The following is a 12,650-nucleotide window of genomic DNA, read 5'->3' as shown; positions in this document are numbered from 1 at the left end:
AGTAACACTTATGCCCAAAATTCTCCGATTTTCTTAGTCATGGATGTATGGTGTCAGCTGTGGCTCAGTGGTAACACTCTCGCCTCCGAGTCAGAAGGTTGTGTGTTGACGACCCACTCCAGAGACTTGAGCACATAATCTAGGTTGACACTCCAATGCAGTACTGAAAGAGTTCTGCACTGTTGGAGGTGCCATCTTTTGGATGAGATGTTAAACCGAGGCCCCCGGATGTAAAAGATCCCATGACACTATTTTGAAGTTCTCCCTGTTATCCTGGTCAATATTTTTATCCCTCAACATTGCTGTTTGTGTGACATTGTTATGCGCAAATTAGCTACCGTGTTTCCTACATTACAAGAGTAACTACACTTCAAAAGTACTTCATTGACTGTAAAGCGCTCTGGGACATCCTGAGGTCGTGAAAAGTGTTATATAAATGCAAGTCTTTCTTCCTTTTTTTCTTTTATCTGGGCGCAAATGCAGAGGAAACACCAGACCAGAATATCCTTGGAATCAGTTCCAGCCTGGAATGTAAGGTCAGAATCTATTCAGTGGGCACAATTCAAAAACTGTTACAAATTACAAATTTGGTGTGTAGTATCTATCATGGGTATTCTCTCTGAGCTGGCGAAGTAAAGATAAAGTTGACATCTGACTACTCAAAGCCAACCCTTCCATGGTACCAGGAAGAAACACTCTTGTACTTCTGATATTAAGTGGCAAGGTATACACATCAAGCACATATTGCTACAGGTGCATGAAAGAAACAGGAATTAGAATGAAGAAATAACTTGTAAGTGAGCATCTCCTTATCTACTGTAGCTTCATCTGCATATACAGAAACCATGCCTCTTCTAGGAACTATTTGGATGTGTTATTTAGTGTTGTGTTAAATATTTAATTAAACAAGACTGCTAAAAAAATAAAAGTGGGTACACAAAGGGAAAGGATTGAAGGTTATAGTCTACACTTTTGATCAGTACATGTAAATGATTAATAACTGAATAAAGTTTCTAATCACAAGTAGATTTTCACAAACTGGTCTATCAGTAAGTCACTGTTACTAACTGAACCTATAATTGGTACATGGAGGTGATGAATTGTTCATAAGTCATGTGGGTGTATCTCTGTATCCACTTGTCTGTACCAGCCACTCTGTCTAGCTGTACATTTGTAAGTATATAGATCTGTTTCTCTTTGTCCAATCTCTAACCCCGTGCTGCCCTGCATGTATCATTCTGTCATTAATTATATGCCTCTGACTAACACACACACACACACACACACACACGCCTAAATTCAAAATCATTGTGCCCGTTTTACAGGTGTAAAGCGAATGCTACAATGACTCATTTGGAATACTGTGTCCAGTTTTAATCTCCTCACATGGTGGGTAATATTGAGACTTTGGAAAGGGTGCAGAGCTAGACTAATTCCCAGCTTAAAGCATCTTAGTTATGAAGATGGGTTAAAAGAGCTGGGATTCTATAATTTTGAGAAGCGTAGACTTAGGGGTGATCTGATCAAGGTTTATAGATTGTATTCAAGTTGACAGTTTGTTCCAATTAAATAAGTTAGGGAGGACCAGGGGTCACAATTTTAAGTTGTATAAGGCCAGATCTGGGTTAGATGTCAGGAGATGATTCTTTTCCCAGAGAATAGTTGACCTCTGGAACAGGCTGCCGACTCGTGCGGTGGACGCCGATTCGCTGAATTCCTTCAAGTGAGAACTGGACCTGTTTCTGGCTAGGGCGGAGATCAACCTCTTACAAAAGGTAGGTAATGTTACACATAGAATTATCAGGGCCAGAATGATCTTCTAGACTGGATTCGATCGTCAAAGGGGTCGGGGAGGAATTTCCCAGATTTTTTTCGCCAAATTGGCCTGGGTTTTTAATCTGGTTTCCCAGGAGATCACATGGTTTTGGGTGGGGTGGAGAGTGAATATATTGTGATACTCAAGGCATCACAATTGTGTGGGACAGGATGGATGAACCAGAGAGTCTTTTCCTGTCCATCCCTGTTTGTATGTTCACATGACAAATTTACCAGTGGGAAGGCTCCCTCCTGATGTGCATGGGCACCTATGCTAAATTCGACAGAGCCTTTTTTTAGGCAGCTATGGTGCCCACCTGAAATGAGTGCAGGCCTCATTTGAATATTGAAATGAGGGTCCTGTGCCAATTATAGGATCCATTTGCTAAATTTGTTTAATCCAGTTTAAACTACTTTTTTGAGGCTCCACAGTGGCCGAACCAGTGGATTGCTGCAGGCCATGCAAGTAAGTTTTTTTTTTAACCACCCCAGGACGGACTCATCTGTGGGTCTCAGCCGACATCTGAGCCAGGCGAAATTGATCAGGCATTGACTGGCAAGTCATGTTGGGTTGTGTAATTGAATGGGCAATTAAGATGATGAGGCCTTTGCTGCGTGCCATAGGGATTACGCTCAGTTTCAGGTGCTCATAAATTTAGGCCCCACTGTGTGACTTTGTAGTGTCGTCATACAACCCTGCCACACTGACAAAGAGAACAATCACATGCACTGCCCTTCCCACCATCAAGTCTTCTGGCTGATGAGGAGTAGTTTCAGCTTTGGATGTGGATTGGATGATTCAATTCTAAATTCTAGTCTCAGTTTTGATTTGGTGTAGATCTCCGAAGTTTAAATTTGGATCATCAAACACCCGAAGTGTTTGAATTCAACCATTGATAGCATATCAGGAAGCTAAGTTCCAATGCTCAGCCCTGATACTCTGGGGTAGAGTTTCCGCTAGATTGTGCTGGTTTTATCAGCAGAATCCGCCTGAATCAGGGAAAATCATGCGTAAGTGAGGTCAGGAATAAATCGAGTTTCTGTGATCTTTAACGCTAGTTCAAAAATCATCGCACCCGAAGCCGGCCCTGCCCACAAAATTGGCCACACCCCCAGATCGAAATAATGAGGATGCAAGTTTCTGCCGATTGTGCCCATTTGCAGTTGTTCGAGAAGGGTCTTCAAATTAAGCTAGTTTTCTTAGGCGGACAAACAATAGTAGGCACGTTTTAAACGTTTTTACATATTAAAAAATATTTCACTTACTAAGAAACTGACGAGTGCACCAATGAAAGTAGTAAATGGTTCAGTATAGTTTTTTTTAAGTCACTTTCAGCGATTTAAAATCACGTTACTCACAGGCTGAGGACTAGACTCTCTTATTAAAAATGTATAATTCTTGTGATAAACCCATTTTCAGCTGTATTAATAAAACTGCACCAGGTTACCACTCTTAACTACATCAATGAATATTTTTTATTGCAAAGAAAAAATAATAAACAACTACGTTCCATTAAGCTGCCGGATTGCAATGGTTCATGGAAGATTTTACGTTTGTAATGATGCAAATGCATTTTAGCGGAAACTTGAGCTATAACCTAACTGGCGTAATTTTCGGGTGCAATTTGCACCCAATTACCGATTGCGCCTAAAGCAGAAATTCTATCCCTCTGTCTTTTGGAATTGGCAACAAAAGGAGTTAATTCAGCAGCTGGTAGCACTTTGACGGTGGGGGAGCGAGGAGTTTCTTCAGGAAGATCAGATATGGTAATATCTAGCACTGCAGCTAGTATCCTGGGAGAACTTCGCCCTTCAAATTTTCTGCCACAGCAGCTCCCCTCCGCTCCGCTCTGCGATGTCACCAGCTGCCACTGCAGAGAAGCCTCCGGCAGGGTGACATCACCCTCCCCAACACCCCACCGTCATGGAGAGCCGGCCCCCGTTTAGGGGTGACCGGTATTGGCTGGTGGAAAAATAGCCGAGAATCTGGGATGGGAGAGAGAAAGTCACTCCGCCCCCCACTTCCACCCGAAACCCGCTGGGGGTTCAAATTGACCCCAATATCTATTTAAACAAAAAGAAACATCCATAGAACCAAAGAACATTCATTAATCTGTAGTGTTTTTGGAATAATCTAATACAGTTTAATCATTTTGCATTTGCAGAAACGAAGCTGTAATCTTCAGAATAATGGCATTTACACAAACTTTTTTGCCTCATTTTCCTGCTGAGTTCCTCCAAATCTTAAATATGGCTTTTAAATAAATAGTGTTATTTCACACAGTATACATGAAAACAAGAAGTAAAACAGCACACAAAAATAATTTGAATCTAAATAATATAATATATATGCACATGCATGTATGTATGCTTGAGTGGTTCTACTAGATGTGGTGTGTAGTACAAACAGCACTACTTCTGCGTCAATGAAAATCAACAGAAAACATCTAAGAAACCATCAACCCTAAACACCCTTTAAGAAGGTGTCTGATTTCAGTCGTTTGCCTATCACCACTGTCTGAATTATGCTTGACCTAAATGGAACATACTTGCGACTTGATAGACAATCACAGATGGAAGCTGCCTAATATCAGGCAAGTGAGAAGGTCACAGCTACTCCTGCTGATATTAAATGTCTTGTGACTTTATATAATTTCTACCTTCTCTGAGTATATTGAGTGGGTACGAACATCCTTCATGGTCCTGGATGTGGTCAACACTGTTTCTGCTGATTGAGGTAATCTGGAAAGTGGGGTAGTAGATAACTTTTTGATCTCTGGTAGTCCATAAAACCAATATATCTACTTTTCCCTCCCAGTCAAATAATCATTTTGCACCCATTTGTCCTGGTGGAGGAGGGTATCTGTAATTCACAAGTTTCCTAGTTGGAGGATGTGTTTGTGTGACTTAGTGATCTTTGAGTGCTAATGGCACTGGTATAGGCTTTATGAATAACGAGCTTTCAGGCCACCTCTCAGCTCCTCATTGTAATACTGTACAACTTTGCTCACAGTAAAAGAGGTTCATAGCAACAGAATTTGTCACGGTAATTCATTGTACAATAGCATTAGAAAAAACTCAGCTCCACCTGCTCTTGTCAATTAACTTGATATTCTCTTTTTTCGAGGGAGAAGGAACTTCTTGTCGGTCGTTTGACCAGACCACTTCTGGAGGTTACCGCGGGTGATATACAGCGCACGTTTTGGACTGGTGGATGACATTGGATCATCCATTTTGAAAACTAAAAAGTGAAAAAATTGTGCTTACAAAAATACACATTTAATCTTGATTTATTTTTGTGATAGTCAAATTTTAAATAAAAGCATTTAGGCAATCGCAGCACTCAAAATGTATAAGTTTGATATGTTGTATAATCACATAATATTGAATGTCATTAAAAGTAGCATTTTAGAATCATATTGAACTATAGATCAAAATGTTCTCACATTTTTAAAAGAAAAGTGATTTCCCTCTTTTTAATTAATTTTTCTTCTGCCCTTAGGTCTCCTCCACCCCTCCCCCCGCCCACCACACACACTCCTTACATTTCACTGGCCAATATGTAAGCAGCCTCTATCTATCTCTGTGATGTTCTTGAAGCAGCTAGCAGAGAGAGCACAAAAGAGACTAGTGGACTCTCACCAGTTGATTTTATCCCCTCTCCTCTTGTGAAAAACAACCAGTCTCTGCCTGCCCCTGATGGCACTGCTGCGATTTGAATCTTCCATATGAGGAACCAGGAGCGATGATACCAAATCTGAACATGGGGGAGTGAGCTAGATCATCCATATTTTGTAGTTCTTTGTCATTCTGAAAGGGAGCCTTGTTTATATTATGGAGCTGTTATTGTAATCTCCAAAATGTTAGGATCTGGCTGAATTGCTCAGTTTTAAAATTCACAGCTTCACAGTTTCTATAGTCACATATTTTGTTATTTAACCCTTATTAAGGTATTTTCATTAATTTAGCTTGTGCAGCATGATGAGTTACATTGTAAAATTCTTAAACCCCACTTAGACTGGCACTGGGAGGTCCATTCTGAGATTATTCCAGAGCTCCATTTAACTGTATATTCTAGCTAATTATTTGTGTTGGAATGATGTCACTTTGAAATAAATCAATGTTTTCAGATTAATCTGATGCTGCAATGCTTTGGAGGCTTGGCATCCTGAATCGTGGAGTGGTGGGACATGACTTTGAGCATGAAACTCTTAGGACAATGAATTACTGATCTCAGCAATGCCACCATAGAAAGGCAGTGAGTGAAAGTGATGAATTTCTTTGCAGAACACTAGGGAAAATCAAAGAAAATACCCTCGTTCTAATCTTATGCAACTCTTTGTGGTCGGTTTTAGAACAGTATTGGCAAAAGTCTGAGCCAAGGTCGCCTACCCACTCTCCCAGCCAGGGATAGTACAGGTTGCAGGGAGACCCAAGAAAGGGGAGAATATAACTTTGAAAGAGAATCTCACTCTCAAATAAACAAGTAAATCAATCCACTGCTATAGTAGATTTCATGAACATGCTGACTTGCATTTATATCAATTTAAACAGCAGGCAAATTCTTTAATAAATCAACTGGCCTGTCAGCCTTCACTTCTGATATCTTTATGCATTAATCTTGGATATAATTGCATATGATATGCAGATATTGATGTACATTTGAAAAAGTGTGACAAATCAATTAGGATGCATCTTTAAAATAATCTAATTGCAAGAAAGTAAAGAAACTGAACAAATCAATATTGCAGATTTGAGTTCTGAGGTTAGGTTATGGCACTAGGCCTCAGTCTAAACATGGTATTAATTTACTGCCTGGTCAGAGGTCAAACTTGTATTGAACTTTTACTAGCTTGACAGCAATCTTTGTTTCCCAACATTATAACATTAACTATGGGCATGTTTTTAACTTGGAGCCAGGAACCCAACCCGTCCCTAGATATTCACCTGGGGAACCCAGAACCCAAATGTGTGCGTCTCAATCTGCAATCACAACTCAATTGAAGATAAGTATTTGTGCTTCTGGGTTTCCCACATGCCAGGCAGCCAGATTAACAGGCTGGCTGTTTGTTGGAAGGGAAAGGAGCAGCGAATCAGAGAGGGAGGCAGGAGGGAGAGACAGAACGTGGGCCCTGGAACAAATCGGAGGTGGGGAGGTGGGTGGACGTGGACAAAATCAGGGGGGTCCAGCCAGTATCGGGGATCGGTGGGGGGGGTGTCCAGCATTGGGGAACTGGGGGGAGGTCCAGCCAGCAATGGGGATCGGAGGGGTCCAGCAAGCATCAGGCAATTGGGCATTGGGGTGGGGGGGCGTCCAGCCAACATCGGGGGGATCGGGGACCGGGGTGGGGGGGGGGGATGTCCAACCAGCAAATGGGGATCGGAGGGGTCCAGCACGGGGATCGGGGGGGGGGGGGTTCAGCATCGGGGATCGGGGAGGGTCCAGCCAGTCGCGGGGATCGGGGGGGTGGGGGGTGTCCAGCCAGAAATGGGGATGGGGGGGGGGTTTCAGCATCGGGTTTGAAGGGGTCCATCCAGCATCGGGGATTGGGGGGGGTCCAGCCAGCAATGGGGATCAGGGGGTCCATCCAGCATCGGGGATCGGGGTGGTGGGGGCGTCGAGCCAGCATCGGCGATCGGCAGGATGTCAGCATGGGAATGTGGGGAGGGGGTGTCCAGCATCGGGGATCAGGGGGGTCCATCCAGCATCGGGGATCGGGGGGTGTCCAGCAAGTATTGGGGATCGGGGGGGGGGTTCCAGCCAGCATTGGGGGGGTGGGGGGGGTGGGCTCCAGCCAGCATTGGGATCGGAAGGTGTCCAGAATCGACAATCGAGGGGCTGTCTAGCATCGGGAATCGGGATGGGGGGGGTGGGGGGTGTCCAGCTTCGGGGATCGGGGTAGGGGCTCCAGCCAGCAATGGGGATCGGAGGGGGGGGGGGGTCCAGCCAGCAATGGGGATCGGAGGTGTCCAGCATCAGGGATCGGGGAGGGAAGGGAAGGGTTTCAGCATCGGGGATCGGAGGGTGGTGGGGGGGGGGGGTGGAATCCGGCCAACATCGGGGATCGGGGGGGGGGGGTGGGGGCGTCCAGCATCGGGGATTGGGGGGTCCAGCATCGGGGGTTGGGGATTCGGGGGTGTCCAGCCAGCAATGGGGATCGGTGGGGGTGTCCAGCCAGCAATGGGGATCGGGGCGGGGGGATCTATCCAGCAATGGGGATCGGGGCGGGAGGGGGGGTCCATCCAGCAATGGGGATCGGGGCGGGAGGGGGGGTCCATCCAGCAATGGGGATCGGGGCGGGAGGGGGGGTCCAGCCAGCAATGGGGATCGGGGCGGGAGGGGGGGTCCATCCAGCAATGGGGATCGGGGCGGGAGGGGGGGTCCATCCAGCAATGGGGATCGGGGCGGGAGGGGGGGTCCATCCAGCAATGGGGATCGGGGCGGGAGGGGGGGTCCATCCAGCAATGGGGATCGGGGCGGGAGGGGGAGTCCATCCAGCAATGGGGATCGGGGCGGGAGGGGGGGTCCATCCAGCAATGGGGATCGGGGCGGGAGGGGGGGTCCATCCAGCAATGGGGATCGGGGCGGGAGGGGGGGTCCATCCAGCAATGGGGATCGGGGCGGGAGGGGGGGTCCATCCAGCAATGGGGATCGGGGCGGGAGGGGGGGTCCATCCAGCAATGGGGATCGGGGCGGGAGGGGGGGTCCATCCAGCAATGGGGATCGGGGCGGGAGGGGGGTCCATCCAGCAATGGGGATCGGGGCGGGAGGGGGGGTCCATCCAGCAATGGGGATCGGGGCGGGAGGGGGGGTCCATCCAGCAATGGGGATCGGGGCGGGAGGGGGGGTCCATCCAGCAATGGGGATCGGGGCGGGAGGGGGGGTCCATCCAGCAATGGGGATCGGGGCGGGAGGGGGGGTCCATCCAGCAATGGGGATCGGGGCGGGAGGGGGGGTCCATCCAGCAATGGGGATCGGGGCGGGGGGGGTCCATCCAGCAATGGGGATCGGGGCGGGGGGGTCCATCCAGCAATGGGGATCGGGGCGGGGTCCATCCAGCAATGGGGATCGGGGCGGGGGCGGGTCCATCCAGCAATGGGGATCGGGGCTGGGGTGGGGGGGTCCATCCAGCAATGGGGATCGGGGCAGGGGGGGGGGTCCATCCAGCAATGGGGATCAGGGCAGGGGTGGGGGTCCATCCAGGAACCGGGATCGGGGCGGGGGGGGGGGTCCATCCAGCGGATCGGGGGGGGGGGGGGGTTGTCCAGCCAGCAATGTGGATCGGCAGGGTGTCAGCATCGGGCGGGGGCTCAAGCCAGCATTGGGATCGGAGGTGTTCAGGATTGGCAATTGAGGGGCTGTCCAGCATCGAGGATCGGGATCGGGGCGGTGTCCAGCATTGGGGACAGGTGGGGTCCATCCAGCATCGGGGGAGGCGTCCAGCTAGCATCGGGGGGGGAATCGGGGATCGGGGATCTAGGTGGGGGTCCAGCCCGCAAATGGGGATTGGAGGGGTCCAGCATCGGGGAGCGGGGATCAGGGATGTCCAACCAGCATCAGGGATCGGTGGGTGGGGGGGTTGCTCCAGCCAGCATCGGCATCGGAATCGGAGGGGTCAAGCATCGGGGATCGGGGTTGGGGGCCAGCATCGGGATCGGGGTGGGGGCCAGCATTAGGGATCAGGCCCTTTCTGCCTGCTTTCACCTGATGTGAATTGGAAGCAATAGGAACAGGTAAGTTTAAATTCATTTTACTTTTCTGGTACACAAAAATTTAAGTACTTCAAATGTTTCAATGAGGTACATCACCCCTTGAAATATCAGCCCGCCAGCTTTAAGTGAGGCCGGGACTTCCTGACGTCTGTTGTGCGCAGACATCCAAACACGCCTGGGTCAACATTTCAAAAAGTACTTCATTGGCTGTAAAGCACTTTGGGACATCCTGAGGTTATATAAGGTGCTATATTAATGCAAGCTCTTTCTTCTTAACCAACAGCTAGATTTTGTCATGGGATTAAACTGCAGTGTTGACAAGTTCTGTGCGTTTTACATAAGGCTTTGTATTTTGGAGCAAAATCTCTCTGTAATGGAATCTACAAACTCTGAATAAATATTCAAACTGACTTAAATCTTAGCTTTGTTACATTTTGGCTCAAATTGTATTTGAGTCAGTGGTAAAATCAAATTCAGGAGCTAAATCAAGTAAACATGCCCCTATTTAACTGGAGAAGGGAGGAGCAGTGTTAATAGTTTGGATTTGGCCTGGATTAGATAGAAAGCCATTTATTCATCTCTATGGTAACAGAGAGGCTGTAGAAAAGGGTAACAGAGAAAAAGGAACAACATTGTGTTAAGTTACTGAGTGCTTCATTAAGGGAGAAAGTCTATTCCATAGAGATTTAGCTCCAGATCCAAGGGTGTTGTTATTTTAGAGCTCTACCATTTCGAGAGATTGACGTTATATATAGGATTGAATACATTTTCCTTTAAAATGGCATAACTCCAAACTAAGGCTTGGTTGTTTTTTTTTGGCTTTCTCAATAGAATTACTTATCTCCACTGCGGTGAAAACAACAAAATCTAACCCAGTTTGTAATAAAAATCTCTAATGTAGAACGCAAAAGGAAATTTTTTTTTTTTTAAATAACTTCACAATAGCCATAACATAATGGGCTGCAAGAAAATGATTAATACCATGCTTGTGCCCACACCAAATCTAAAACTGTTGTACTGATCTTACCCATCATGACTTCTTACAACTGCAGGATACTGCTCTGGTACCTTGTTCCGTGATAAAAGAATGGTCAATTTAAATGGAATGTTTGGTTTTAGTCTGAGTTAAATTAAAATTGTTGGTTGCTAAGCAAGAAAGAACTTGCATTTATATAACACCTTTCACATCCTCAAAACATCCCAAAGAGCTTCATCGTCAATAAGTTATTTTTGAAACGCAGTCACTGTTGCTTTGTGAGAAAACATGACAGCTTATTTGCACACAGCAAGGTGCCACAAAAAGTAGCGAGATGAATGGCCATGACATTAGGAGAACTTCCTGCACTTCTCCAAAAAAAGTGCCATGTGATCTTTTACACCCAAATGAACAGGCAAACATAGCCTTAGTTTAATATCTCATCTGAAAGACAGTATCTCTGACAATACAGCACTCCTTCAGTACGGCACTGAAACATTAGCATACATTATGTGCTCAAGTCTTGGAATGGGGCTTCTGACTCAAAGGAAAGAGTCAAGGCTGCAACAAGGCTGACATTAGGGGGGAACTTTAACCCCAAAGAACGGGTAGGTTGGGGGTGGGTGGGAGGTTAAAAGAACAGATTTTTAGATCGCGACCACAACCTGGCTCCAACGTGCACATGTTTGGATTGCGTGTGAGTAACACACTGGCCAAGGTCACGCCCCAATTAGTGCCAGCGGCCGGATATTTAGCGGGGCAACTAACATCGTTAAGAGGCATTGGGGGTTAAATTCGATAACCCCTGAATCCAGGCTCGGGGTCGCAGTGCGTGATTAACCCGCGCCCGGTCGTTCCGATGCAGGCAGCACGTGAGATTCGTGAGATACAGGTCCGCACGGAGTCTGACCAGAGATGCAGGTTCCGTTCCTATGTTTACAAACTGTTGAGTTATGTTAAAAGATTGAATAAAGGTTGTGCACCACTAAATCCCACATCCTCCAATCTGCACGCCAGACCTCACCAATCTGCCGATCTGAGTTTGTACCGGGCCTGTGAGAAAGCGTGCATGAAGGTTCTCTGATGATGTGCTAGAGGCCTTGGTGCAAGAAGTGGACAGAAGGAGGGGCATCCTATATCCGCAAGGGGACAAGAGGCCCTGCAGACATATGCTCAAGAGGCAAAGGGAGGTAGTAGGGGACGAAGTCAATACCAGGCGCACAGCACCACGAACATGGATGCAGCACAGGAAGAAGTTCAATGCGAGTGGTCAAGGTGAGTGAGGTCAACTGTCAAGTGGCATCTCCTACCAACTGCACCACTAGCCGCATCCACTGCTCCATACACTACACCCCCCAACAAACTCTTTCAATCAGTATTCAACTCTTCCAATCAGATGCTTCCTCTCAGCCTCACACATTACCACTGTTGCAAGTCGCACACCCACAACTCACAGGTCACACACACTGGCAGCTATTCAACCACAACAGGCACATCATCCAAACATCCTGCAGGACACTCACTGACACACATCCCGCTTTCTTGCAGGAGAAGATGGTGCATAACAGGAGGCATCAAATGGCAGTGGCATTTAGCCCCTCGAGCCTGTTCCACCATTCAATAAGATCATGGTTGGTCTGTGACCTAACTCCATATACCTGCCTTAGGCCCATATCACTTAATGCCCTTGGTTATCAAAAATCTATCAATCTCAGATTTAAAATTCACAACTGAGCTAGCATCAACTGCTGTTTGTAGAAGAGCATTCAAAACTTCTACCACCCTTTAGCTATGTCCCCTAGTCCTAATATTCAAGACCTCCAAAAACAGGTACAAATGCATTTGCAGCCAAAAGCAATAATCCAGCAACTAACCTGTAAAGCCTGCATGGTCCCTTTAAATAGCACTGGTGGGGGTCTCCAGGTTGTCTACGACATGTTCAGCTGTTCGTGGTTAAGACAGCCCAAAATGGTATCTATCCCTTTTAAATCACTGTTGCACACTTATCTAATGCATATTCTCCTTACTTTACATGGTACTGGTGTTTGTTCTCTGCGCATGCGCAAACACCTTTATCAAGATGGCATCTGGCGCACGTTGCGCTAGAAGCGTGCGTGCGCTTTCCAGACGCCATTTTGGGACCTTA

General features: G+C 46.9%; 1 long non-coding RNA gene across 1 annotated transcript; it reads left to right on the top strand.

The window, feature by feature from the left end:
* Positions 1-4,501: 4,501 nt before the first annotated feature.
* Positions 4,502-5,912, top strand: LOC137334977 (uncharacterized). Its single transcript, XR_010966289.1, has 3 exons — positions 4,502-4,552; positions 4,950-5,063; positions 5,318-5,912. It is a non-coding gene; the product is annotated as an uncharacterized lncRNA (long non-coding RNA).
* Positions 5,913-12,650: the final 6,738 nt, after the last annotated feature.

Source organism: Heptranchias perlo, chromosome 18 (assembly GCF_035084215.1).
Source record: "Heptranchias perlo isolate sHepPer1 chromosome 18, sHepPer1.hap1, whole genome shotgun sequence".
Lineage (NCBI taxonomy): Eukaryota > Metazoa > Chordata > Chondrichthyes > Hexanchiformes > Hexanchidae > Heptranchias > Heptranchias perlo.
Note: the sequence above shows the minus strand (reverse complement) of the source record. Positions and strands in the feature narration are given on the sequence as shown.